The sequence below is a fragment of the Aotus nancymaae genome, unplaced genomic scaffold (genome assembly GCF_030222135.1).
Source record: "Aotus nancymaae isolate 86718 unplaced genomic scaffold, 86718_ANA_hifiasm-v0.15.2.pri h1tg000048l, whole genome shotgun sequence".
Classification (NCBI taxonomy): domain Eukaryota; kingdom Metazoa; phylum Chordata; class Mammalia; order Primates; family Aotidae; genus Aotus; species Aotus nancymaae.
The window spans coordinates 497867-525824 of record NW_026988462.1 but is presented as its reverse complement, the minus strand read 5'-3'; the positions used below and the strand labels follow the sequence as shown (position 1 = coordinate 525824).

Here is a 27958-nt window from a genome sequence, read left to right as displayed (position 1 = left end):
GACGAGCACCAGGTCGGCTCTAACCTGTGAGCGCGGTGTTTGCCAATCCCTCCGCTAGAGAAAGGGGCACACATTTGTGACTTCCCTGACGTGTCTGTAGCAGACAGGACACCTGCGTTCTACAGGAGGAGGACTCCAGCCTCCCCGCAGCACCTGGATGGACGATGCTCCTCAGCCCTGCAGGGGCAGCCCGGCCTCGCACGCAGACCACCTCCTCTCAGGAACAGCCTGACCTGCTGACTGCGCAGCCTTCCGACTCCCCAACAACACCAGCCTCCACCCCCTGCACCCCAGGGTCGCAGCTCAAGGCCAGAAGATGCCCTGTCCAGGCCCTAGCAGGGACCTCCAGACACGCCCTGTCCCGGTTCGTAGGTACCCCTGCTCCCGAGCCCAGCACAGCCGTCTCACTGTTCTCAGCCCGTGTGGTGGGGTGGAGGGTCCAGCAAGGCCGCTGCCCTCTAGAGCTGCTGATCTGGGAAAAGACACTCCTTGTACTAGGACAGTTTGTCTAACCTGTCCCAGCAGCCTGCCCTGCTACCTGAGCCCCACAGAACTGCCATTTTCCTGAGCAGTTTTCAGTGTTTTTTAAAGGACTTTGAAAACTGCATAACTATTATAGAAAAATTAGAAATAAGAAAAAAAAATGGACATATAATTTTGTAACCACCTGTTATCTGGCTACAGTGAAAACAGAGGTTTCAGCGCTAAGTTCCCGGGAACTCGGGTCCTGGCAGTCTGTCCCTGTGGAGCTCTGGCAGCCAGGCCTTCTGCTGTTTCCTCTCTCAAGGTCTTAGAGGGCAATGGTGCTTCACGGTGACTCCCTGCGGTGACCTTGGCTCCAGCGTGAAGGTAAATATTTACCACTTGCCTGGGTCTGGGCCACAGACTGTTACATAATGACAGAAGTGATTTGCGTGAAAGTGACTCAAACAAAAATGGAAGTGAACATTGAGAGGGGTGGGAGCCCCTTGCTCCACTGCCCTGTGTGCCCCTGCCGTGAGGTGACGGTCTGTGTGGCGATTCCTTGAGATGGGCTTGGCAGGCAAACAAGACGGTGGCTGTCCAGGTACCAGCAGCGGCTTGTGACCGGCCAGAAATGCCCCCGGACACCGGCACTTGCCACCAATCCTGTGGACAAATGGCCCTTGGAGAAGTCACACTGAACTCATGGGATTTCTGTTTTTTTCTCAGTAGACAAGAGCTGCTCTGGGGGTCTAGGCCTCGTTTTGCTCTTCAGGTGTGCCCCTACTGCCTCTCGGTTCTGTCACCAGCCTGTGCGACATCAGTGTTACCCAGATTTCAGGCACATTTTACTAGGAAAGGTGTGGCCTTGGGAAAAATACATGGCTGGCCAGACGTGCACCCCACAGGCCTGGCCCTGTGATAGCCCTGGGACACCCCAGCCAGCGTGGGGACACAGCTTAGACTTGGGGGCATGCCAGAATAGGAAAGTCCAGATGCGAATGAAGGAGAACCTGGGGTAGCACAGTGCTGAGGGAAGAGGAAGAGGCAAGTGCTTGGGCCTAAAGTCGCCAGGAGTCAGCTGCTGGGGAAATAGAGGATGGATGTATAGGAAAGTGACAAAAGTCCCCAGCTGAGAGCAGCGCTAGTGTCTGGAGAGAGCACTGGATGGAAGGGGCTGCCTAGAGCAGCAGGCGAGGAGCCAGCCCGAAAGATGAGCACCCGGGGGGCGATGACGGTCAGGCTCCTGCCGCACAGCCGCCCTGAGGACTCAGCATTTGGAAGGACTCACGTCCCTCCCACACCTGCATCCCAGCCCTGAGACCCATCCACACTTCCTCTGCCACATCTCCCCCCTGCTCTCCTCCCCCACCGCCTGCCTGTGCCCTTGGCTTCTTTGTTCCCCTGGAGCCTGTCCCTAGTGCAGCACCCAGAGGGTCCCTGTGAGTCTTGCAGCACACTCACTTCTCCCACCTCGTCTCCTGCACCCTCTCCCCCCTTGCACAGTTGGCTCCTGCCCCCCCAGCGCCTGACCTGGGGCTGGGCCCACTCAGTCTGTCATATCACCCTGTCTGGTTGTCTCTATAGCACGTGCTCTCTAAATCACTGGTCTTGTTTGTTGCTGGAACATGAAGAGCCAGAAGAGAACTTTGAAACAGCCCAGTCCAGCGCCTGCAGGTGAGGAAGCTGAGTCCCAGCCTGGTGGCGACCTAGGACCAGGCAGCCAGGCAGGGCTGTAGTCACACTGCAGACCAGCTCTCCACAGCTGGGTGCCTGCCGGGCTTTCCCTGACACAGTGTTTTAAAATGGCATGTGTCCATAATGGAAATAGATCACTTTACAAGAAAAATGAAATTTCCTACCTCTTTCCACTCCCTGGAGGCAGCGCTTTTAAGGCTTTTAACTGTTGTGTTTGGCATTTATCTCTATATTGTTACTTACACTGCTACTTCTTGATGTCTTATATCATGGCTTGCCTTTTTACCCGTAAAGTGGGTGAGCACGGTAGTTCTAAAGCACAGACTTGAACTGTGTGACTTTAGGCAAATCACATGATGTCTCTGTGCCTCAGCTTCCTCAACTGTAAAATGAAGTCACAGTTAGCAACCTGCCTCAGAGACTGCGGTGGGTTACCAGCACACGTCCTGTGTGGTCTGTTCACATGTGGCATGTGCCACTGCTGTCATCACTGTAGAAGCCTGACACCTGGCTCTCCTACCATGTCCCGCCATCCTCCCAACAGACCCATCACAGTGCTGGGTCAGCCCCAGATCGATTTCGGCATTAGAACCAGGTAAACATGCTCTCAGCTGAGACACAGGGCCTACTGTGATTACATTTCCTTTCTTGGCCCACTATTTTTCTTGAAATTAAAAATTGTTTCAAGTTTGTTTTTTTTGTTTTGCATTTTGCTTAGGTTTCTAGGACTGTAATTCAGCCTCACGTTTTCTGAGAGCACAGTCAGAACCCAGCCCTGACCATCCACCGGAAGGTCCTCCCTGCCCAGCTCTAGTCTGGGCTGTCCGTGTCGCTGCCATCCAGGCCACCCTCATTTCCTGTCCTGTCCTCCCGCTGGGCTGACGGCCGCATTTTGCTGAAGTATATTCTCTCCCACTTTTGGTTAATCACGTGGTTGGGCAGATGATTCTACACATCATTTCCCTCAGAAATCTACAAGTCTAGACCCATTTCTTCATTGTCTTCTCACTTCCTGAGTTCTTGCGAGAAGTCAGTGCGCTGTGATCCAGGTGCCCTGGGTGTGACTCCAGCTCTTATCTGAAGGCTCTTAGGGGTTTCCTTTTATCCCTCAGACTCTAGAATTTTCTGATGATGTAGACTCTGGTTTTTTTCATTGACTGTGCTGGGAATTTTGATCTGAACGCTCCTTATCCTGGATCGCAGGGGCATTTTCTCCCCTCCTTCCTCTGTTCTCTTTCTGACACTCCCAATATTCTGGCGGTGGATGTCCTGGCTTCAACTCCAGTGTTCTTATCTTTTTTTCTTTCCTCCAGGTCTTCATATTCCTCCATTTCTTCTATTATCCTCCATTTCTTCTATTAAAAACTTATTTGCCATCATATGTATTTCCAATCTTTTTTTTTTGAGACGGTGTCTCGCTCTGTCGCCCAGGCTGGAGTAAAGTGGCATGATCTTGGCTCACTGCAAGCTCCGCCTCCTGGGTTCAAGAGATTCTCCTGCCTCAGCCCCCTCAGTAGCTGAGATTACAGGCACCTGCCACCATGCCCAGCTAATTTTTTATTTTTAGTAGAGACGGGGTTACACCATGTTGGTCAGGCTGGTCTCGAACTCCTGACCTCATGATCTACCCGCCTCTGCCTCCCACAGTGCTGGGATTACAGGTATGAGCCACCGCGCCCAGCCTCCAATATCTTTTTTTTTTTTAAGCTGCTTCTTGTTCATTCACAGGCTCAGTACTATCTTCAAAAAAAAAATTTTTTTTAAGTTTTCTTCCTTCCCTTCATTGCCTCCATTTCTTTTAACTCCTTCTTAACTCCTTTTCTCTGTATTTCAAGAGGTTTTCTTCACACATGATCTTGACTAGAAAAGCTGAGCCACTCTTTGGAAGTGAGGCTCAGCTCTGTGAGCCTAGCAGGTAGCAGGCCTTGCACGGGGCTCTGCGGACAGGTGCTGGGAGCTCGACAGACTTTCCCTTAGTGCTCATTTTCAGGGTGCTACCTCACCACCACTCAGCTAGGCGTGTGTCCCCAGCACCAAGGCGTTTTTGCTCTCCAGAAAGGAACCGGCTATCCTCTGTCAGGTGTGAGGGGAGGCGGCAGGGTCTCTCAGCCCTTCTGTGTCTGGGACTGTCCTTGCCTATGTGGCCATGGTTCTGGACTCCTCTGGCGTTGCAGGCTCTGCTCAGCTGACTGCTCATTGGCCTCTCGCCATGCAGGAGCTTAGGTTTTGGGTGTCTCCAGGCTAAGTCAGCTGTCACTCACTTCTGTGTTCCATCTTCCAGAAACATGTTGCCTGCTTTCCTCCGCTGTCCTTGTGGGTTGTTTGAGCAGCATTTAGGAGGAAGCTGGACACAGGGCCTGTCCTTCCCATCTTCTCTCCTGCTGCACCACCAGCCCTAGCCCCCTCCTCTTTGAGAGGCTTATGTGAGCCAGAAAGGACATGACAAGACAAAATGCTTGCTTAGAAGAATGGCGAGAGGGTTTCTTCAGGTGTAGGTGACTCAAGGGTATGTCAAGTCCCCCAAAGGAGCCAGTAAGTAGCAATTGTGGCACCTGAGTGAGGGCTGCGTAGAGGGGATGGCTGGTGACAGCTGAAGGAGCCAGGCAGTGGGGAGACAGAGAAAGCACTTGCTCTTCCTGCTGCTCTTATGAGAGAAAGGGAAGACGAGGCAGAACTTGCAGGAGAAGGAAAGCCCGACGCAGCCAGGGAACAACGCAGCCACACAGGGAACGACGCAGCCATGCAGGGATGGCCTGTGTCATTGAAGCCACAGTGTCATTGATAGGAGACTGAAGACAGAGTTGTCAAAGGGTGCCTCATGGGAGACAGCTGCACAGCACAGGCGCTTGCTCTCAGAAACCAATCCTTCAGTAAGAGGTGGCAGCACCATCACTCAGGCGGGGAGACTACCACCAGGCTGAGAACAGTCCTACGGAAGCAGCACAGACTTTGGAATAAGAGGTGTAAGATGCCAGGACAGAGCAGTACTCGGCATGCAGTAGTCTTTGTTTTCACTATTCTAGGGATTCAACTGCAAAGGAAGAAAAGTATTTCATCCAAAAGTGGACAAGCAGGCTTAGGAGAGAGGCAGGAGGAGAAGAGAGTCTTGCAGGATGGTGTTGCTGAAGGCGGCTAACTCCTAGCGAGGACTTGACAGAGGCCCACCTGGGTGCACTGGGCCCCGCATTGAGTAGCTTGTGTCGTCTCAGTTTATTTAACGCTCTCAACTCTGTAAAGTAGATGGTATTATCTTCATTTAACAGATGAAGAGACTAAGATAAGGACTCTGGCCCAGAGCTGGTGAGGGGCAGCAGCAGGAACTGAAGCCAGGCCTGCTGGACCCCAACAGCCTCTCTGGCTCTGCCACTTGCAGTGACCCCAAGGCCCAAGGGAGATGACCGTGTCAGGTACAGTGCAGGACTCAGGCTCTGCAAGGGCAGAAATGGTTTGTAAGGGACCCTGTACTTCCCTATGCTTTTGGTTCCCCACTTGTTTTGAATTTTATCTGATAAACCAAATCCTTCTCTGTATTTCCTTTCTTTTAAATTTCTGGAGTTTTAAAAATTCTAAGTTTTATGTTATGTGTATTTCATCACAACTATTTTTTTTAGGTGTTCAGTTCAGTAGTGTTAAGTATATTTGAGTCGTGAAAAAGGTCTCCAGAACCTTTTCATCTTGCAAAATAAACTCTGTACCCATTAAACAATAACCATGGAAAGTAAAACCACCGATAAGGAGGAATTCCTGCTCCATGCTATTTTGATTACTGTAACTTTACAGTAAGTTTTGAAATCAGGAAGTATGAGACCTCCAACATTGTTCTTTTTCAAGATCACTTTGTCTATTAAGGGTCCTTTGATATTTCCATATAAATTTTTGGATTGAGTTTTCCTCTTTCTGCATTAAAGGAATGCATTAATCTGTAGATCACTTTAGATAGTACTGACATCTTAACAATATTGTCTTCCAATCCATGAACATGGGATATCTTTTGATTATTTATTCGTGTCCTTTCAATTGCTTTCAGCAGTGTGTTGTACTTTTCAGTGTACACATCTTGCTGCTTGGTTTATTTCCAAGTATGCTATTCTTTTTGATGCTATTGTAAATGGAACAGTTTAATTTCCTTTTCAGATTGCTAATTGTTCATATATAAAAATGCAACAATTATTTGTGTTAATTTTGTCTCCTGCAACTTTGCTGGATTTGCTTATTAGTTCTAAAAGTTTTAAAGTGGAATGTTTACATTTTCTACACAGGACCATATTGTTTACAAACAGAGGTAATTTTACTTCTTACCTCTGATTTGGATGCCTCTTAAATTTCTTTTTCTTGCCTGATTGCTCCAGCTAGGACTCCCAGGACTATGTTCAATAGAAGGGATGAAAGCGGCATCCTTTTCTTGTTCCTGATCTTCGAAGAAAAGCTTTCATTCTGGCATCACTGAGTATCCTGTTAGCTGTGGGCTTTTCATGTACTGACAAGCTGTTGAGGTAATTTCCTTCTGTTCGTTTGTTGAGTGTTTTAAATCATTAAGTTGTGTTGAATCTTGTCAAATGCTTTTTCTGTGTCAACTGAGATGACTGTTTTTTTCCTTTATTCTGTTAATGTGGTGTATTACATTGATTGATTTTCTTACATTGAAATGTCCTTGCATTCCAGGAATAAATCCCACTTGGCCATGGCATATAATCCTTTTCATGTATTGTTGAAATCTGTTTGCTAATGTGTTGTTTAAGATTTTTGCGTCAATCTTCATCAAGAATATTAGTATGTAGTTTTCTCGTTGTGTCTTTGGTTTTAGTATCAGAGTAACACTGAACATTGAAGTGTTCCTTCTTCTTCAGTTCTTTAGAAGAGTTTCAGGAGGGCTACTGTTAATTCTGTAAATGTTTGGTAGAACTGGCCAGTGAAGCCATCTGTCCCTGGGCTTCTCTTTCTGGGAAGATTTTTGACTGCTGCTTCAGTCTTTTTTTACTAGTTGTAGGTCTGTTCAGTCTTGGTAGGTTGTGTCTTTCTAGGAATTTGTCCATTTCATCTAATTGTTCATAATATTCTCTTGGCCTTTTTATTTCTGCAAGATGTGTTGTTCTGTAAGATATGTTATAATGTTCTCTCGTCCATTTCTGGATTCAGTTATTTTGTTAGTCATTTCAAACAGCCAACTCTTGGTTTAATTGATTTTCTCTGTTGTTTAAAATTCTCTATTATGTTTATCTTTGCTCTAATCATTACTGTTCCTTTCCTCTGCTAAGTTTTGGGTTTTGTTTGTTGTTTTTCTGAGCCTCTTGTTCCTTGTCTCTCATGTTCAGCCCATCTTCAAGGGCTGCTGTGAGGATCACAGCCAACAGGACACATGAAAAGTCTATTACACTGGTCAGATGCCTCTTAGAACCACACCAAAATGTGCCTGTGATTAATTCTGGCTGGGAGAATATCAGACTTCTCTTTGGGTGCACCAGGCCCCTGGGCGGGGCTGGGAGGGTGGCACTACCACTGCAGAAGGGGATGCCACCTTCTGAGAGCCGCATGTTACTGTGTCTTCAACCCTGCTTCCTCTCACCATGCTAGTTTGTTTTTTTCTAAGGCACAGGGTTAGAGTCAGAGTCTCAGATAAAACGTAAGGGCTTGGTTTAATAAGTAATGGTTAGAAACGGCTGTAGGCAAGCCATTGGGGTTTTTCCAGATTAAAACAAAGATTTTACTTGGTCTCTGCTTTGATGTGAAATCACTGTCCCCAAGTCAGCCCTGCTGCATCAACACAGTGTGAGCCCAGCCCTTGCAGGGCCAGAATCAGGAAAGGCGACCTCAGAATTCTGTAGCTGGGCATTGAGGGACAGAGTGCATGTCACATATAAAACAATGCACTATAACAGGCCTGAACTGAATTCCTGACTCTACCCCTTTGACCTGTGGGTCTTTGGGGAAGTTTGTTGTTTGTTTGTTTTTTTAAAGATGGGGTTTCACCATATTGGTCAGGCTCGTCTTGAACTCCTGACCTCATGTGATCTGCCTGTCTCAGCCTCCCAAAATGCTGGGACTACAGGTGTGAGCCACCGCACCAGGCCTGGGGAAGTTATTTCAAGTCCCTGAGCTTCCATTTCCTCCTATTTACCCCAAAGAGTGGCCCTCGACTGCTGACTGTGCAGGCATAAGCGCCTGATGAATGTAAGTTCCCTCTTCCCCTGGGCCCTTCCTTATCCCTGCTCCCTCCTCAGGTCTCCACCTCAACTCCATCCTTTATCAAGATCTTCTTCTAGAAATACCTACTAGCTATAGTCTTCTCAATAAAGCCCTGTAAAAAATAAAAATGAATACATTATAAGTGGGAGAGGCCATCAGGCAATATCAAGTAGTGGTTGTGGCCTTAATGATTTTTCAAAACCAAGAAAAATGCTTGGGAAGGTGATATTTATTACATAGAAATGATGGTGATTAAACCACAGAAGATTAATTCCAACTCTGGAAAATCTGTCTTCTGCAGAAGATAATATCTTATTTCTCTAAAAGAAAACCAGGCAATAAAACCCTTCATTTCTAGGAAAGAAACCAGACTGCTAGAATGACCAACTTAAAATTTTCTGCATTTTATGTATTGAATTCAGTAGGCATATCCTTCATAATATAAAATTAGTTTAAGAACACTACTTATGCAATAAAAAATATTCGGTATTTCCAAGTTCCTTCATAAGGAAAACATCATTCCCTTTCTGTGTTTTAAACAACACACACAGATAGATACTAACAGGAAGAAACTTGTCCCCATGGGGCTGAGCCAGGATCAGCATTAAGCACTGAAACAATTAATTAATTCCCATTAAAAGATTAAGGCGCTCAGGTTCACTTTGAATCAGAAAAGCGAATCATGAATAAAATGGTGTACACCTAAGAGGCTGCTGGTCCTAGTTAGTAAGTTAGAGAACTGGAGAGCAACCCAGAGTGCAGAGAAGCGGAGCAGCCGCTGACCCAGCAGCGAGAAGATGAGTGGGGTTTGTTTCATGGGACAAGATCGTCCTCATGATGCTGTGGAAACATTGGGGGAGAGTCGGGTTTGCATCCTAGGATGCTGGCCTTACTCCAACAGATGAAGTCCATGAAAGTAAATCTACAAAGTGTGTTCTAGCTCGCTACGTCACCATCCCTTGTGCATGGATTTCCTTATAGCATCTTACTGTTAATACGCAGAATCAAAGAAAGACATGCGTGAGACGTTAACATTCAGTCTGGAGAATTTTACTATGGATTCCTAGAGCCAACTGAGGGCACTGAACATCTCTGCAGACATCGTTCCCTGACGCTGATGCATTAAGGATGAGGGAGGCCTGCTGTGGTCAGGACTCGGGCACCCTCCACTCTGGAATCAAAGAGGCCAAAGCTGAACCCCTGTCCCAAACCCAACTGGCCTGGACAATAGCAACACCCGGGGGACAGCATGGGGGTGGACCAGGCTCAGAGAGCCTCCAAAAGCTTTAGTTCAGTGAAATCTGGCTTCACATTGCCAATATTTGAGGAAATAAACACACTCCTGAGCGTCCACCTGGCCTGGAGCTGCCTGAAATGCCGGTCACTTATTCAGCAGTTCTCCCTGAAGCACAGTCCATCTACAGTTTCGTATTTCATCACCCAGGTAGAATTTGAAAGTGATTACCAGTCCTTTGCATAACTGTTAGATTTTTCTTGCTTGATATTTTTCTTAGCCACCTGGTGGCAAGAGTGTAAAAGGCAGGATTTAAGAGTTTATGATGATAGTTTACACATCACAACCACCTCATATGCCTGGTGTACATTTAAAAACCTGCATACACAGACCAGGAGAAGCGAAGAAGGAAGGGGCTTGTGTTTAACCAATTTACAAAAGGATCTTAAATAGACACCAGCTTCTAACACAAAAACCACCTTTATGAAAAGATGCCTCAAGAAAATATTCATCTTGTACATACACGAGGAAATGTTAGTAAAATCTGTATGTCATCATGTCAAAGCGTCTGTTTTCTCCATGTGATAAATCAAGCTACTAACAATGCATACCGCCAGTTGGCAAGTTAGGACTTAGTTAGAAAAAGGAAAATGATTTGGACTTGGGTAACATGAAGCTCAGGCCCCTGCCAGAGGGGCTCTGCCACTAGCCGGGGATAAACAGTTGCAGAATCAGAAACTCCTGGTCCAGAGGATGGCCCGGCAAAGAGTTTATCTCTGTCTTTATGTTTGCTGCATGAATTATTTGCTTTTGTCACTCAACATCTCAAGTCAAAATTGGCCCCAGCAGATCCTGGGCCCACCAGCCTCACAAAGGGCATGGCGATCATGGCTGTACACTGGTTTCAAGGACACCAACTGCTGCCCTCGTCCTTCGGTGACCACCAGCAGCCACTCTACATGGTGGAAGCGGAGTGAGCAGCACATGCGATGCTGTACATGTTACCCCGAGAGGGGGCTTTTCTTATTTCATGGAAACCTTGTGTCTCTCTTCAGCAGCCACTTCCCCTCGCTCCCCCACTGTAACATTATTTTCCCTGGAGAAAACGCCGAGTGTCTGATATAGTTACACATTAATTCTTCAGAAGTTTCTTAGAACTGTAGGAAACAGGTGAAAAAACAAAATGCCTTGAACTTTCAACTTGAGCCCGGCCCGTGCACATGAGGCGGGCCCTAAGGTCACTCTTTCCCCGCGTGGCTTGGGGCGATGTGCCAGGGAGTGCTCGGCCACATCCTGTTGGTGCTTTGATGCTTTCATTTTGTCGCTTGCTAGTTTCTTTACAGCAAAGACAAGGGCTTCCTGCTAAGGCAGACCCCTTACCAGCACCACTGCATACCCCGGAAAAGTCCCTGGCAAAACACCTTTCTTCCATTATCCGAGCAGGCCCTGGTAAAACACTGGCGCCTTTGAAATCAGAGGCCAGGGCCTCCTCTCCACACTTCACTCAAGACACTGAACACTCACGGGTCTGGGAAATCAGACGGGCACTTGATAGTCCCTGCTGCCATACCGGGCGCCCTAAATGCTCCTCAGCAACCATCCCTTGAGTTTTTACTCTTTGGCCATGCCAAATACAAATAACTTTTTCATGCCCTATCACTTTAAAGGCAATTGTGTTGCCACCTTTAAAATGTACAGTTACCAACAACTCAGACATGACCGTCCCCTGCATCCCCATGTCTGCTTCAAGTATGGAAAGGAATCGCTGGAAAATCCCAAGATGCCAGGCCAGGGAATGAGCTCTATGCAAACAGGCAGGATGGAGAAACGGCCAGGGCCACGGCCCCAGATTCCAGGCGCGGCTGCGGGAGCAGAGGTGCTGCCAGCCCCTGCTGCCTCCCAGTGGGATGCTTAGAAGGCACAGCAGAGGCCAGCAGCGGGAGCCAGAGCCAGGAACACATGCTGGGCAGGCGGCCAGCAGCCTGACACCCAAGACGCTGTCAGCCTCATCACACACGGCCCCCAACCTGCAGGCACGGCCTCAGGAGCCTGGCTCTACTTGCGGCCCTACCTGTGGCTCAGAGGGGTCCATGCTGCCCTCAAGGAAGAGCCCTGACTCCATGCCCACCCCATGCCAAATGCTCCACTTACATTCTCCACCTGGTGCCCCAAACCACATAGCGAGGTCGCCTTTCTCCCACCTTCTCCGCCATTGTGTAGATGGGGAAGCTGGGGCAGAGATGAAGTGACTCACACAAGGTGACCCAGGCAAGGGCAGCAGGGCCTTTACACCTCCTTCCTGACCTCCACGTCCTAGGGCCCCTGGATGAGGGCATCCCTCACTGCCCCAACCACTTCAGGGTCCCCGGCAGCCAGTGCCCTGGGCTGCCCCCAACACCAGGCTGCAGTCACATCCACCGTGGCCTTCAGAGTCCAGAAGGTGCCCTCAGGGTTCACTGAGCACCCCTGGGCTACCCGCCTGGCTTGTGCCATGGAACTGGCACTCAGACATTGCCACTGTCCTGAAATTCCCAATTTTGTCTTTGTGTTTTGTAAGCGAAGTCTGCTGGGATAACACAGCACTCCCATGACTGGGGGAGAGCCCAGGAGCGTGGGATTGTGGTGCACCCAGGGTGTGGGGGGTTCTGGCGTTGGGGGGAGGCCAGGTGAGCCACTGTGCTTCCCAATGCAAGTGGAACCTGCCCCCCACAAAAGGAAGGAAGGAAGCGTTCTGAGAACACAGACACCAAAGGCTCCACCATGTCCCTCCCTACCCACGTGTCAGCCAACCACATACTCGGAAAATGACACAGAAGGCCAGGGCAACCTGCTGGGCCACCCACCGTGCCTTCCCCTCTCTGCTTTCCTCCATCAGTAGGTGAAGGCAGACAGTGTTGGTAGAATCTGTGCATCTCAAAAGGGGGAAAACAGCTAATTTTCTGATAAGAATGAAATAAATATGCATGAATAAGTTATGAAAAGCTGTCATTTCTGTGATTTCATGAGTTAAATGCATTGAACACATGCACTAAAACTTAAAACTGATATTGCACAATGTAAAGATGAATGAAAAACTCTATGCCGAGAATTTAATAATAAGGAAATAGACTGGGTGCCGTGGCTCATACCTATAATCCCAGCATTTTGGGAGGCTGAGGTGGGAGGATCACTTGAGCCCAGGAAGTTGAGGCTACAGTAAGCCATGATCTCACCACTGCACCCAGCCTGGGCCTGAGTGAGACCCTGTCTCTGAATAAATAACAAAGAAATAATAGTAAAACAAAATATAGCATATATAATAAAATATGTTTAGCTTTTAGCAACTAAAATCCTCCAGGCCAAGTTGAAAGGGTGGGCCGTGAGTCCACAGAGGGAAGGACTGCCGCCACTTCTGGGTCCCTCAACTACACCTTTTCTGGCTTTTCAACAAGGGCATCACATGGCCCATCCTTGCCATGCCTCTAATCCACAGCTCCTCGAGGGTAGGGTCTTGCCTTCTCTTCTTTTCACCCCCCATGTCATCTGGCGTGGCCCGGCGCATGTAGTAGGCACTTCATAAACACTGCAGGAAGCCACGGGGCCATCCCATGCAGCCCAGATTCCCACAGAGGCACCATGGGCCTTTGGGCTGTTGGGAATCCTTCAAGTTCTCCTTGTCTCAAACCCCACAGGTTCAAACACAGCCCACGGGGCACATTCACAGGCCCTGGATTCAGTGCCAACTCTGCCACCTCTTCCTTCCCATAAGAGAGCCAGGTTGCCAGACCCTCAGACCAGGCCCGGGAGCAGGGCAGAAGCAGGAGTGTGGAGCAGCCAGGTGGGATGGCACTGGCTGAGCCTCAGCCCATTACAGCCACTGACAGCCCATAAAACTCACCTCCAGAGACCAGACCAGAGGGGGTGGGGTACTCATTGCTGAGGGCACAGGGCCCTTCAGGAGGATGGAAGTGTTCTTTGTACTGATTTGGGCAGTGGTTACATGGGGGATACGTTTGTCAAAATCATTGACCTATCTATGCACTTAATCTGTGGATCTTGTTGTATGTAAATTACACCTCAAAGAAAGGTGATCTAAAACCAAGACTGACTGAGCTCACGGGAGGCCGGCAGGCCCTGTGCAGGCCTGGGCTGCCCTTACTGTGCGTTCTTGTCAGCGTTCAGCAAGCTTCACAGCCCGGAATCAGAAGCTGAAGCTCATCTTTTCTTTAGGGTTTCCACAAGCACCCAAGTCTGTCCAAAGCCTTTCTGCAGATTTGTGCTGGCTTCCCTTACACTCAGTTGCTTTCTGGAGATAGTCAATAAGACAAGAACGAGACTTCTCTGCCACCTGGCTGCGTGGAAAGAGAGCAGCAGGGTCAAGGTCGAGCAGGCCGGGAGGCATGAGGCAGCCGTGAACACTGCAGGCCTGGGCACCGGGATGGGGACCAGGGCTTTCTCTGCCCACCGAGGGCCCCACGCACACCAGCTGCTGACCAAGCAGTGAGTTCCCACGAAGAAACACAGCAAACAGTTCGCCTTTTAGAATATTTTTCCAGGCCTGCTGGAAGACAGTGCAGCAATCACACGCTGGCAGTTGCTCAAAATATGTTTATTCTGCCTGAGGCGGCAAAACCCCGGGCTGCCGGGGAAAGCCAAGAATCTGTGGCTTGTCCCAGCCCGCCCTCCGCTTGTTAAATAGGACACCCAGGTCTGGCTGATGGCAGGCAACTTCTCTTCTACCTTGTGTGCTCCCAAAGGTCTGGATTGTCTCAACTCCGGCAGAAGGCAAGGGAGGCCTGGGAACGCCACCTGTGCCTTTCTGCTGTTCATTTTTCTAGAGCATGGCTGCTTTTCATTTGGAAACTTTGGGTTAGAAATACCTTGACTGAGTTTCAAAACAGGAATAAATATACATTAGTGTTTTGTTTCTCAGAAACATCTTAAGGTTGTGTTGACTGAACATGATTTTATATGACTTTTTTGCCTTCTTAAGTGAGAAATGGAGAATCCAACTTTAAGTTAGAAGAAGCACAAAACAATTACAAAATATCACAGTAATTATCTAGGTGGCTTGCTGACAGAATATTCTAGAAAGATAGGAATAAATATAAGAATGTTCAAACAGCTCTCAGATAATCATTTTAAAAGTTAAACCTATTTAAAAGTGAAGAAAGATAAATTACAGATACCAGCGAGGCCCCTGGTGAGGCTTGGGCCAGTGTACCCTGTATTTGGCAGCTTCACCATCTGGTTGCTTTGAGGGGATCAAGTCCCCTGGAGAGAGGCTGGACACAGTGGGTACAAAAATAGTGAGATCCCCATAAACATGCACAATTATATGCCCCTAAAATTTAAAATTAAAAAAATTTAAGAACCAAGAGCTAATAAACAGAGATCAAAGCCACACGCCTGTCAATCATCTGGGAAGAGGCCCACCTGACCCAGGCCAAGCAGGCAAAGCCACAACAGGGTGGGTAGACTGCAGGCACGTCCAGGGGGCACAGGGTCCACAGGAGAGTCAACCAGGGGGCCACCACCCAACATCATGGAGCAGAATAAGTACATCAGCGTGAATTAAAGTATTTCAGAGACTACTTTCAAAGATAACCACCAAATACAACTGCAAGATGTCAAATTTAAAATCTCTAGGAATGCCACCTCCACTATGCGTGGAGCCTGGGCACAGCTTAGAAACCATCACCCATGGGCTGGGTGCCGGTAGCTCATGGCTATAGTCCCAGCACTCTGGGAGGCCGAGGCGGGTGGATCACCTGAGGTCAGGAGTTCGAGACCAGCCTGACTAACATGGTGAAATCCCGTCTCTACTAAAAATACCAAATTAGCCAGCTGTGGTGGTGCATGCCTGTAATCCCAGCTACTCCAGGAGGAATCGCTTTAACCTGGGAGGTGGAGGTTGCAGTGAGCCAAGATCACGCCATTACACTCCAGCCCTAGGTGACAAGAGTGAAACTCCTCAAAAAAATAAATCAATAAACCACCACCCATGTGGCCCAACCTGCTTATCCACTTCAAACCAGCACAGCATCATCCTAACCCAGGGCTCGCTGCTGGTTGGCACTGCCAGCCAGGGCCCCACATCCCACTGCCCAGAAACATGAAATCAGGAGCTAAAAGGAACCGCAAACCCAACTGGCCACTGAAAGCTGGGCAACAAGTTGTCCTGTAGCCACGTGGCCTCCCGTGCCAACGGCAGGGGACTGGGTCAGTGTCCAGCCAGACTCCGCCTCCAGTGGGCTCCGTAAGGCAGAACTCCTTTTGGTGCAATAACAGGTTTGCCTTCTGCATCACCTTTCGCTAAGAATAGTATTAAAACCAGTTTAAACCTTCAAAAAGATGCTGATTACCCGGAGATCATGTAGCCAGAGGCGGCGGACAAAAGAAAGGAAAGCAACTCAGAAAAGTCCATTGCTTACATCAGTGCACTCAAAGAGATGAGACCTCATCCTCAACACAATTGGGCGCACACACATGATGCCATTTTCACACATTTGGAAAAAAGAAACATTCTTAAAGATAAAAGCATAGAACTCAAAATTAGGCCTGATTAAGTTTTTTGTATGAATTACTTTGTTCCCAAAGCATTCAAATCCTTTCAGTGCTTGAATAATTATCCCAAGTTAAACTCAATTTAAATGGCTGAGAGAGAAGTTAAGACTCTGAACTACAAGGAAGAAGGGAACGGGGAGGCAACTCAGAGCATTTCCCTGAGTGAGCTTCCACACTCCTTGCGTAGAGTGGGTCCATCTGCCACATTCCTGTAAGTCCTGAACACACGCCTGGCCAGTGTGCGCTGGCAGCAGCCTGAGTTCTGAGGCCAAAACGTCCAGAAAAAGGCATTGAACTGGAGGTACTGGCCCTTCTCAGGAAACTGGATGCGCTGAATGAATTAAATCCGACTCAATTATACACTGCACCCTCACCAAAAACAAAACAAAACAAAACAAAACCACTTTTAAAAGCTCCATTACAGCCAGAAACCACTGACAAAAGCCAGGCCAGGCTGAAGCCAAGCACACCATCTTTGGGTTTACAACTCCTTGGCCTCCCCAGTGTTGGGGGTGGATCCCAGGACCCTAGATATTATTTAAAAGCACATTTGGGTATATACTTGGCTTTTGAAAGCACTTAAAAGCACACACATGGGCCACTCCCGAGACAGCAGAATGGGTTGTGAAAATGTGCAAGGCCCTGGCGGCTGCTGTGTGGTTAGCAGGGAGAGGCGGCTCTCCCGGCTGAGGCACTTCCTCCAATCCACTTGCTTCAGAAACAGCAGAACAGCAGCTTTGCTTTTCATTATGGAGTTTTTTTTCCCCAAAAATTTACAGTGTTCTTTCATCAGGAAGTAAAAATCATGTTTACTCAGCTATTTTCTGAAATGAACAGCTCAAGCATGTGAGGCACTTAACTTTTTTGGGAGGGGTCTATGAAAGTTTTGTCATTTCTCTCACCCATAACTACTTTCTTAATTAAAAAACAAACAAAAAAAGCCATAATGGATATATAAACAGATAGGGGGGGAAAAAAAAGACACTCTCCTCTCTACTCCTAAGCTGTCCAAGCCAAGAAAACCTTTTCCCTGGCAAGGGCCTGGCACAAGTGGCAAGGTGAGGAGGCAACTAGCCCCTTCCCACCTGCTGGAGCTGGTGTGAACGGACTTCACCTCGGCTCCCAGCAACTTATTTTCTGGGGAAAAGAAGGAAAAAAGGCTTTCTCCTGGGGGGCCATGCTTCAGTAACCACAAGACAGCTAAGGGGTAACTAAAGTCCTAGTTGAAGCACCTTAAAAATGTTCAACTCCTTACTGGTCCTTTGGATGGGTCCCCTAAAATCCAGGACCCCCAGGCTGTGCTGTCCAGGAAGCACCTGTGCCAGGCAGAGGAGGGCCAAGGAGCAGGGCACAGTTGCCCAAAGAGGCTGCTTCTGTCCCTTGGATGTTAAGGGTTTTTCTTTAAAATTCATGCAAACTTGGCATTGTTTTAACATAACAATGGTTTCACTTATTTTCAGGTTAAGGAATTTCTCTCTCCTTCCCTCTGCCCCCATTTAAAGGCAATTCCTAGGGAGCAGGTCCCTGCCTCACAGATGGGGCAAGACTAGTGCAGTCAGGTAGGCTATACCTCCTCCCCTGGCCTAGCACCCAGGAAGGAAGCTGCCTGGCCGGGGTTGCTCCCTGTGGGCACCCTCCCTCCGGACCCTGCTGGCTCTACAGCCACCAGCACCTGAGGGGCCCCTGACCTTCTCCCCGCATGTGCAGGGCAAGCTTCAAATGTGGTCCAGGCCAGCTCTCTCAGGAAGACAAAGCCTAGTGGAAACCTGCTCTGTGAATTTCTCATTTCCCAGGAGACAGAACATTCATTGGATGGAGGCTGCCAGGCCATCTCCAGGAACTGATCTTCTTCTCTCTTGGTGAAATGAGGAATTCACAAAGTGGACCTCCAACAGCCTTGTGACGAGGCAGGTGTTACTGTCCCATCCCACACGTAGGAAACTGAGGCTTGGTAGAGTTATTTAACTGACATAGCAAAGCAGTTACATGGAATGGGCTGGATGTAAGCCAGGGCTTGATCCAAAATCCACACGCCATCCCCCAGCATACCCTGTGGTCACCCAGAGAAACAGGGAGGTTCTCGGCTCAAGAAAAGATTTAAGCTGTAGCTGGTTCTCTCAGCAAACACTACCATTGAGATGTAATGATGGTGACCTGTGTCATGAGCCCTGTCATCAGACCCCACCTATCGATCCTGTGCAACAGGCTGTGCTTTGAGTCCTTCTCTTTCCAACTTTAAAAACCAAAGCTAGATGTAAAGTTTTTCTAAGGCAAGGAGCACCTGCCAGCCACTTAACATTTCTGTTAAGATCATCTGCCCAGTGCTCAGGACATCCAGGCTGGCTGGCAGGCCATTCATTCATTCACTCATTCAGGAGATACAGAGCATCTACAACAGGCTAGGCATCCGAAGACAGAAAAAACAACAGTCTTTGTGGGGCGGCAGAGATGCTGAGCCCTGATGAGAGGGCACTCTGCAGTGGGGACAATGAGTCCCACATCAGAACTAGGCATCAAGTCACCTGCAGGAGAGGGTGACCCAAGCAAGCAGCAGAGCCTCTGGGGATATCGAGGAGCAGGCAGGTCAGGTGGAGGGTGGCTGAGGAGGGGAGGGGGACCTGAGCAGAGGGGACAGTGGGCTGTCAGGGGAACAGTAAGCATACCAGTGGGCAGGGCAGGGCAGGGCCCAGGCCTCCAAGGGCCTTCTATGGTATCTTATGGAGCCAGATATTAGCTTCTGTGTGATGAGAGCCATTTGAGTGTGTTGAGTCTAGCCCCTGGCACGGAGGTTCGTTTGGCTGTTACTTCTATTTTTTTTGTTTGTTTCTGATACAGAGTCTCACTCTGTTGCCCAGGCTGAAGCGCAGTGGTGCGATCTTGGCTCACTGCAACCTCCGCCTCCCAGGTTCAAGCAAGGCTTCTGCCTCAGCCTCCCAAGTAGCTGGGACTACAGGTGCGTGCCAACACCCAGCTATCAAGGTAGTTTAATATTTAAAAATCAGTCAATGAATTGCCATAGAAACAGATTCAAATGGAAAAACCACATGATGATCTCAATAAATACAGGATAAGCACTTGACAAAATTCAGCAAATTAATGATAAAAATTCTTAGCAAACTGGAAATAAAAGAGGACGTCCTCAATCTAATAAAAAGGCTAAGTCTGTGAAAAATCTACAGCTAATATCCTTCTTGTTATAGTGAATAATCAAATACTTCCCCGTGAGACTGGATGCAAGGCAAGGATGTCTACTCTTCCCACTTCTGGAGGTTCTAGCCAGGGTGATAAAGGAAGAAAAAGAAATAAAAGGCATACACTTCAGAAAGAAAGAAAACTATCTTTTTGCAGTTAAAGTAACTGTCAGTATAGAAAATCCTAAGAAAATCTACCAAAAGTTTACTAGAACTAATGAGGTTAGCAAGGTTTTAGGGTCTAAGGCCAATACACAAACGTCAATGGCATTCTGGCAGGGGAAAACTGGAACTTGAAATTTAAAAATCCAGTATCATGTATAGTATCACCGAAACGTGAAATACTTAGGGTCCAACTGAACAAAATACGTGCAATACCAGTGCACTGAAAATTCCAAACACTGATGAGAGAATTTCAGTATCTAAATAAATGGAGAGATATAGCATGTTTTGATGGATCATTTTCACTGTTAGAATGTTAATTCTCTGCAAATTGAGTTAGAGATTCAACATAATCTTAATGAAAATCTCAGTAGGTTTTTTTTTTGTAGAAATTGATGAGCTAATTCTAAAATTTATATAAAAGATAAGAGTGTAATTGGATTGTTTATAATGCAAAGGATAAATTCTCCATGATGTGTATATTTCACATTGCATGCCTGTATCAAAATCTGTAACCCATAAATATATACATCTACTACGTACCCACAAAAATTAAAAATAAAATAAAACTTGCATAAACATTTGAAGGATTTGGAATAGCCAAAACAACACTGAAAAAGCTAAACAACCCAGCAATCCCATTACTGGGTATATATCCAAAGGATTATAAATCGTTCTATTATAAAGACACATGCACACGAATGTTCATTGCAGCACTGTTTACAATAGCAAAGACCTGGAACCAACACAAATGCCCATCGATGACAGACTAGACAGGGAAAATATGGCACATATACACCATGGAATACTATGCAGCCATAAAAAACGATGAGTTTGTGTCCTTTGTAGGGACATGGATGAACCTGGAAACCATCATTCTCAGCAAACTGACACAAGAACAGAAAATCAAACACCGCATGTTCTCACTCATAGGTGGGTGTTGAACAATAAGAACACATGGACACAGGGAGGGGAACATCACACACTGAGGTCTGTTGGGGAGGACTAGGGGAGGGACAGCAGGGCATAGGGAGTTGGGGAGGGATAACATGGGGAGAAATGCCAGATATAGGTGATGGGGATGGAGGCAGCAAGACACATTGCCATGTATGTACCTATGCAACATGCAACAATCCTGCATGATCTTCACATGTACCCCAGAACATAAAGTGCAATAAAATATATATATATATATGAAGAAAAGAAAAGAAAAAGCTAAACAAAGTTTCTCTTTTTTTAAAATTATTATTTTTTAAAATATGGAACGCTTCACGAATTTGAGTGTCATCCTTGCGCAGGTGCCATGCTAATCTTCTCTGTATCATTCCAATTTTAGTATATGTGCTGCCGAAGCGAGCACTCTTTTTTTTTTTTTTTTTTTTTTTTTTGAGACAGAGTCTTTCCGTCTCGCCCAGGCTGGAGTACAGTGGTGCAATTCTTGGCTCATTGCAACCTCTGCCTCCCAGATTCAAGTGATTCTCATGCCTCAGCCTCCCAAGCAGCTGGGACTACAGGCGTGTACCACCATGACTGGCTAATTTTTTCTTTAAATTTTTGGTAGAGATGGGGTTTTGCCATGTTGGCCAGGCTGGTCTCAAGCTCCTAGCCTCAAGTGATCCGCCAGCCCGGGCCTCCCAAAGGGCTGGGATTACAGGCGTGAGCTACCATGCCCAGCCCAAAGTTTCTATTTCAATACTTACTACAAAGTTTCAATAAACAAGATAGTGTGGAATTAGAGAAAAGATATGCATTAAGGTTAATGGAACATTTCTTTCTGGGATAATGAAAGTGATGCGGAATTAGTGGTGAGGGCTGCACAACTTTGTGAATATGCTAAAACCCACTTACTTGTACACTTTAAAGTGGTGACTTTTATGCTGTGTGAATTACTTCAATTAAAAAAAATACATAAAAAAAATCAATGGAACAGAGTCCAGAAGTAAACCCCCACTGTAGGGTCAACTGTTTTCAATAAAGGTGCCAAAGTAATTCAATGTGGAACCTACAGTCTTTTAAACGAATGGTGCTAGAACAACTGCTTAACCATATGCAGAAAAATAGATTTTTTAAAACTTCTTATCTCACTCCCTATACATAAATTAACTCAAAATGTATCCAAATGCAAGAGTTAAACCTTCTAGAAAAGAAATCTTTTGGCCGGGCATGGTGGCTCATGCCTGTAACAATTCAAGCACTTTGGGAGGCCAAGGCGGGCAGATCATGAAGTCAGGAGATGGGAGACCATCCTGGCTAACACAGTGAAACCCTGGCTCTACTCAAAATACAAAAAAAATAAATAAATTAGCCAGGCGTAGTGACATGCGCCTGTAGTCCCAACTACTCGGGAGGCGGAGGCCCGGAGAGTCTCTTGAACCTGGGAGGCGGAAGTTGCAGTGAGCCAAGATTGTGCCACTGCACTCCAGCCTGGGTGACAGAGCAAGACTCCATCTCAAAAAAAAAAAAAAAGAAATCTTTTGATAAGACACAAAAAGCACAAATAGAAAGAAAACACTAATAAGTTTTGACTTCAAAATTTAAAACACCTGCTCTCAAAAGTCTCAGGTGAGTAAATGAAAAGGCAAATGTAGACAGAAAAATTATCTGCAAAATAGATAAAGGACTGTTACCTAAAATACACAAAGAACTCTTACACCTCAAGAAGAAGAAAAACAACTCAGTTAAAAGTGGGCAAAACAGCTGGGTGCTGTAGTCTTTGCTATTTGGGAAGCTGAGGCAGGAGGACTGAGCCCAGGAGTTAGAGACCAGCCTGGAAATAAGCAAGACCACATCTCCAAAAAACCCAAAACCAAACAAACAAAATGGGCAACAGATTTAAACTCACACTTCACCAAAGACCTATGAATCTCATGTAAGCACATGAACAGATACAGGCTCTCTATCATTAATTATTAGGGAAATGCAAATAAAAACCACAAAGAGATACCATTGGCATGGTAAGATTGAAAACACTGTTAGTACCATGTGTTGGCAAGGTGTAGAGTAACTGAAATTCTCATACATTGCTTCTGGGAATTCAGAATGGTACAGCAGCTCTGGAAAGCAGTTTGACAGTGTCTTATAAAGTTAAAAATACATTTACCATACAACCTAGCAATTTCACTTTGGGGAACAGACCCAAGATATATGAACTCATATATCCATGTAAAGACCTATACATGACTGGAGGATGTCAAGTGAAATAAGCCAGGCATAGAAAGATACTGCATGTTCCTGCTCACATGTGGAATCTGAAAAACCTGACCTCCTAGGAACAGAATGGTGGTGAACCAAGGCTGAGGTAGCCAGGGGGAGTGGGGATGGAGAGAGGCTGGTTAGAGGGCACACATCACAGTCAGATGAGAGGAGTTAAAGAAAAAAAGAAAAATGTACAGAATAGGCAAACATACAGAAACATAAACAAGTAACTGCCTGGGGCTGGGTGTAGGGGTGGTGGATGGAGAGAATGGAAGAGGAGAGAAATAGGGAATGGCTACTAATGGTCATGGGGTTTCTTTAATGGACGATGAAAATGTTCTAAAATTCATCACGGTGATGAATTTTGAGTCAGGGCATAGTGCTGATGATGGCAAATGCAGCTCTGCACAATGTCCTAAAAAAACCACTAGACTGTACATTTTATTTTAATTAATTTTTTTGAGACAGAGTCTTGCTCTGTCACCTAGGCTGGAGTGCAGTGGCACGATCTTGGCTCACTGCAACCTCTGCCTCCTGGGTTCAAGCGATTCTCCTGCCTCCTAAGTAGCTGGGATTTCAGGTGCACACCACCACGCCTGGCTAGTGTTTGTATTTTTAGTAGAGATGGGGTTTCACCACGTTGACCAGGCTGGTCTCAAACTCCTCAAGTGATCCACCTGCCTTGGCCTCCCGAAGTGCTTGGATTACAGGTGTGAGCCACCACATCTGGCCGATACAAAAGACTTAGAAAAAGAAATCTAGCTGTTAAAAAGATTTTGTGTTACATGTAATTCAGTTATGTATACCAGTTTAACAGCCAATAACTAGAAAGAACCCAAATGTCCATTAACTTGAGAATGCTTAAACACACTGAAGTGTACAGACACAATAACATGCATAAACCTCAAACACATCAGCTGCCTGAAAGAAGCCAGACACCACAGACGGCATCCTATATGATTCCATTACATTCTGGAAAAGGCAAGCCATGGGGGCAGAGCAGAGGCTGCAGGGAGCTGCTGCTGGGGAGGGAGACTGACTGCAAAAAGGTCTCAGAAGCTTTCGGGGAGATGGACAGGACCTGCATCTTGAGTGTGGTGGTGATGACATGAGATACATACTTATCAAAATTTGTTGAACCTTTAAAAAACATGCACTGAACTTTAAACAGTAAATGAGCAAATTTTGTCTGTAAATCAAAAAAGCTGAATTATTTTTGGGAAAAGCCCCTCCCAAACATCAGCATTTGAACAAAGTCCTTCAATCCCCAGGATCTGGCTCGCTTTTCTGCAGTGTGTTGCTGCTCCAGAAACATTAAGCCTTTTCTTCTTTGCCACATAGGCCCGTCTGTTCCTCTCTTCCTATTTGTGTGAATTCGGCTGGAAGTCTCTTCATATTCTCCTTTCTTAGCTTTTTACCCAGGAGCTTAACTCAAGTCTACTTCCAGAGCTAACAGGGAATGAGCAGGGAAGGAACCCCCATGGGAGCTGTGCGTTTCTCCCAAGCCCTGAGGGCTACACAAGGGGGCGAGCCCTGTGGGTTTGTATCCATTGTTTTCACTGGGGCTGCTCCTGGCTGGGGAGGGTGGCAGCTTTGCAGTTCTGCTGTCACTGGGCTCTGTGTGATCCCTTTAGCCTGCCCATGTTTTATTCTGGACATTTCCATTCCCTCACATAATTTAGCTTTGTTTCTCTAGACTCTTGGCCAAGGTTTTTGGTGTCAGTGTGTTCCTGGGACATGCTGTCCTGAAGTACAATGGAGTGATTTTCTAAAGAACTAGCACACGTGATCTAACAAGACGGATGTGTGCAGGGGAAAATATGGGTCAGAATCTTTGCAATTGGGAACATCTCTGATAGCCCAGGCTGCGTGTCTCCTCCAGGGCCTGGGATGGTGGGCTGCCATTTCATTACAAGCACGCCTCCTAGACCACTCAGGCAGCCCAGGAACACGCACTTCTTCCCCCAGCTCCCGACTCTGCATTCGTGGTGAAGCTTGTGGCTGTGCCCACCTAAATCTCATCAAGCAACAGTACTCCCTGGGCATTTTAACCTCTCTGTTTCAGTACTTCCAGCTCCATTGCTATTATTTTACCAATGATTATCTACAAGCCTTCCTTGAACTTTGTGTTATATTTCCTTTCAGTTATCATTTTCTGGTATAAGCAACATTTCCATATGAGTTAGGAATGGCCCCAGAGAGCTGCTTACACCTGACTTGGTAACAGTGAACTGTATGGTATGTGAATTATTTCTCAATAATGTTAAAATAATGCAATGAGCAAATATAAAAACACTGAAATTGTTTCTGTCATAAAGGTAATGGTTAATGGATGAAGATGGCAAGTCCTGCCTTCTGCCTCCTCACCCCCATTTTCGGCCATCCTAATGCTGTGTCTTCCCAGCTTTTCTGGACATGTGGCCTTGTCTTACTTGGGACTATGAACACCAGGATGAGATTCTGAAATGTGCAGCACAGGCTAAACACCCAGCAAGTGGTGGTCCTGGTTCCCTTCTCTGATCAAGAGAATGCCATCCTCAGAAGAAGATGTATGCAGCAGAGATTCCTGCACGTAGAAGAACCCAGCAGTGGGAAGGCTGGGATGCCCTTCACTCCTCCAGCCAGGGACCCTGGAGGGGCAGGGGTGCTGCTCAGTGGGGAGCTGGGGCTCATGACGTTGGCAAATGACTCAGCCTCAGCCTGGATCTCCTTCTCTGTCCAGTGAGACCCTAGCACTTCCCAGAGAAGGGGAGATCCCCCAGAGCACACTAGTGCCAAGCACAGCTGGGTTCAAGCAGTGACAGTTCTGAATGAAATCAAACAAACAGGAAGTCATCAACGGTGCTCAAAGGTCATGCTGCAGAGTCTCCTGCCCTCGGAAGAGGCTGTGTGCAACCATGCGTTCAAAAGGACCGGATTCCAGGCAGCCCCTGGGTGACCTCACTCGGCCTCATCGGTGTTTAGGTGCCTCTAAATGGGAACACAAACTCTTATTTTGCCTACCTTGCAAGCTTCACCCTAAAGCTCAAATTAATGGAAGTACACAGAAGTTGTGAAATTTTGTTCTTCTATAAAACGGCAAGCCCCTATCCACTGCCTGTGTGGACCCTGATGGAAACGACCCTAGATATTCTCTACAGCTAAGCTCGGTGGAGGGCTAAGACTTGATTTCCATTTTCGTAAATATACCTTAGTTTTACACAGAAAAAAATTTTTTTCCTTGCATGAACACCATTCTCTCCAAACCTGGCACCAGCAAGGATCATGCCTGGAACCTCATGCAGCACCTGTGATTCACCAAATATACTTCACCCTTCTTCACAGCACCTACGGGTTTCACCTCAGGACGCTGGGACGGACCAAATATACTATACCTACCTTCACAGCACCTGCAGGCTTTACCTCTGAGGACACTAAGACAGACAGCGCAGGCAACTCCTCCAAAACACTGCTGGTAAGAGTGAGGCACGAGGCCAGGCGCAGTGGCTCACGCCTGTAATCCCAACATTTGGGAGGCCAACACGGGCAGAACGCCTGAGGTCAGGAGTTTGAAGACCAGCCTGGCCAACATGGCAAAACCCCATCCCTATTAAAAATACAAAAATTAGCCAGGGATGGTGGCAGGAGCCTGTAATCCCAGCTACTTGGGAGGCTGAAGCATGAGAATCGCTTGAACCCAGGAGGCGGACGTTGCAGTGAGTTGAGATCGTGCTACTGCACTCCAGGCTGGGTAACAGAGCGAGGCTCTGTCTCAAAATAAAAAAATAAAAAAAAAAGAGTACGGCCCTAAACTTGGGTGGTCTCTTGACTCCAGAGTTCAAGCTCCTAACCACCCCCAAGAAACAGCCCCTCTTCCCCTGCCTGGGCCCCCACTGCCATGTGCTGACAAAGCAAATCAAAGTGTTACTCACCTTGAATTGCAAGCAAAGTCCACATAATCTTACTTATATAAATCAAGTCAAGCAGAGGCTTCCGGAGAAACTCACCCTGCTGGCCCCGATCTTGGACTTCTGAACCTCTAGAACTGTGAGAAAGTTCTGTGGTTCAAGTCGCCTGGTCTGCACACTTGGTTGTGGCAGCCCTGGTGAATAAATGCACTGATCGACTCTGCCCTATGACGAATCTGAAAACATTATCCTAAATCAGAGGGGCCAGACACACGGGGCACATATGATGTGTGTCCACTGATCCAGAACACCCAGCACGGGTAAGGCACAGTGGCAGGAAGGGGGCTGGGGAATGCCAGGGACTCAGGGGATGGAAGAATGGGAGGGATGCTTAGTGTGGACAGGGTTTCTTTCTTTTGGGGCAAGGAAAACGTTCTGGAACTAGACAGAAGTTGTGGTCACATAACATTGTGTACTAAATAATCATGAATCCTTCACTTTTACATGGTTTTCTGTTAATTTCATCTCAATAAAAAAAACTCTACATTAAAAGTAAATAAATCTTTTAAAATGGTCCAAACTGGACATGCTGGCACATGCCTGTAGTCCTGGCTACTTGGGGGGCCAAGGTAGGAGGATCTTTTGAGCCTAGGAGTTTGAGTCCAGCCTGAGCAACATAGTAAGGCCCTGTCTTTACATTAATTAATTAAATTAAACTTTAAAAGGTGATACAGATAAAATCTACTGTTAGAATATGATCTGTGGAATGCCACAGGAAGGAATATGTTCAGCGTGTCATAAAGAACGGGAAAGAGAAGAAGAATTTGCTTGTGGGTGACTTGGATACAGCCCCAAGAGAGTTGGGCACTGCCCCTGCTGGGGAGGAGGGTAAAAACCATGCTGGAAAGAGTGGGGAGGAGGAGGTGGGGTGCCTTCCAGGCAAGGAGCATGAGCCAAGGTATGTGCAGGGAACAGGGATTGGGACCCCCTCAGGCCCTGTGGGCTACTGGGAGCCAAAAGACAGGGACTGGGCTGAGGGAAGCCTGGACAGGCTGGGTGCATGTGGCTGCCCCGGGAGGGACCTGTGGCCGCCCTGGGCGGGACCTGTGGCTGGGGCATGCTTGCTGAGCTCCCAAAATGCATGTGAAGCTTCAACACTGATGTTCTAGGCCCCTCTCAAGAGAGTTGAATTTAGTAATTTAGGAGTTGAGGGAAGGAATCTACATTTCAAATAAAATATGATATTTTTCAAAGCTCCCCAGGTGATTCTGGTGATTACCCTTTGGGAAAATGATTGATTGTGGAAGGGTCTTTCTGTTTTATAGTGATGCTCTTGAATTACTAATTTTTAGATTAAAGAAGATTCATTATGCTCTGTATACTGTAAAAACAGAGAAGGG

General features: G+C 47.0%; 1 protein-coding gene, 1 long non-coding RNA gene and 1 other non-coding gene across 5 annotated transcripts in view; 1 reads left to right on the top strand and 2 right to left on the bottom strand.

Moving 5' to 3' along the window:
* Nucleotides 1–27958, bottom strand: part of GGACT (gamma-glutamylamine cyclotransferase) — a 56306-nt gene that overhangs the window by 2898 nt on the left and 25450 nt on the right. The gene's annotated exons all lie outside the window — the stretch shown is intronic.
* LOC135268955 (uncharacterized) lies at nt 1148–27505 on the top strand. Its single transcript, XR_010337282.1, has 3 exons — nt 1148–2139; nt 6510–6653; nt 24990–27505. It is a non-coding gene; the product is annotated as an uncharacterized LOC135268955 (long non-coding RNA).
* LOC135268976 (U6 spliceosomal RNA) lies at nt 20730–20836 on the bottom strand. The gene has a single exon (XR_010337307.1). It is a non-coding gene; the product is annotated as a U6 spliceosomal RNA (small nuclear RNA).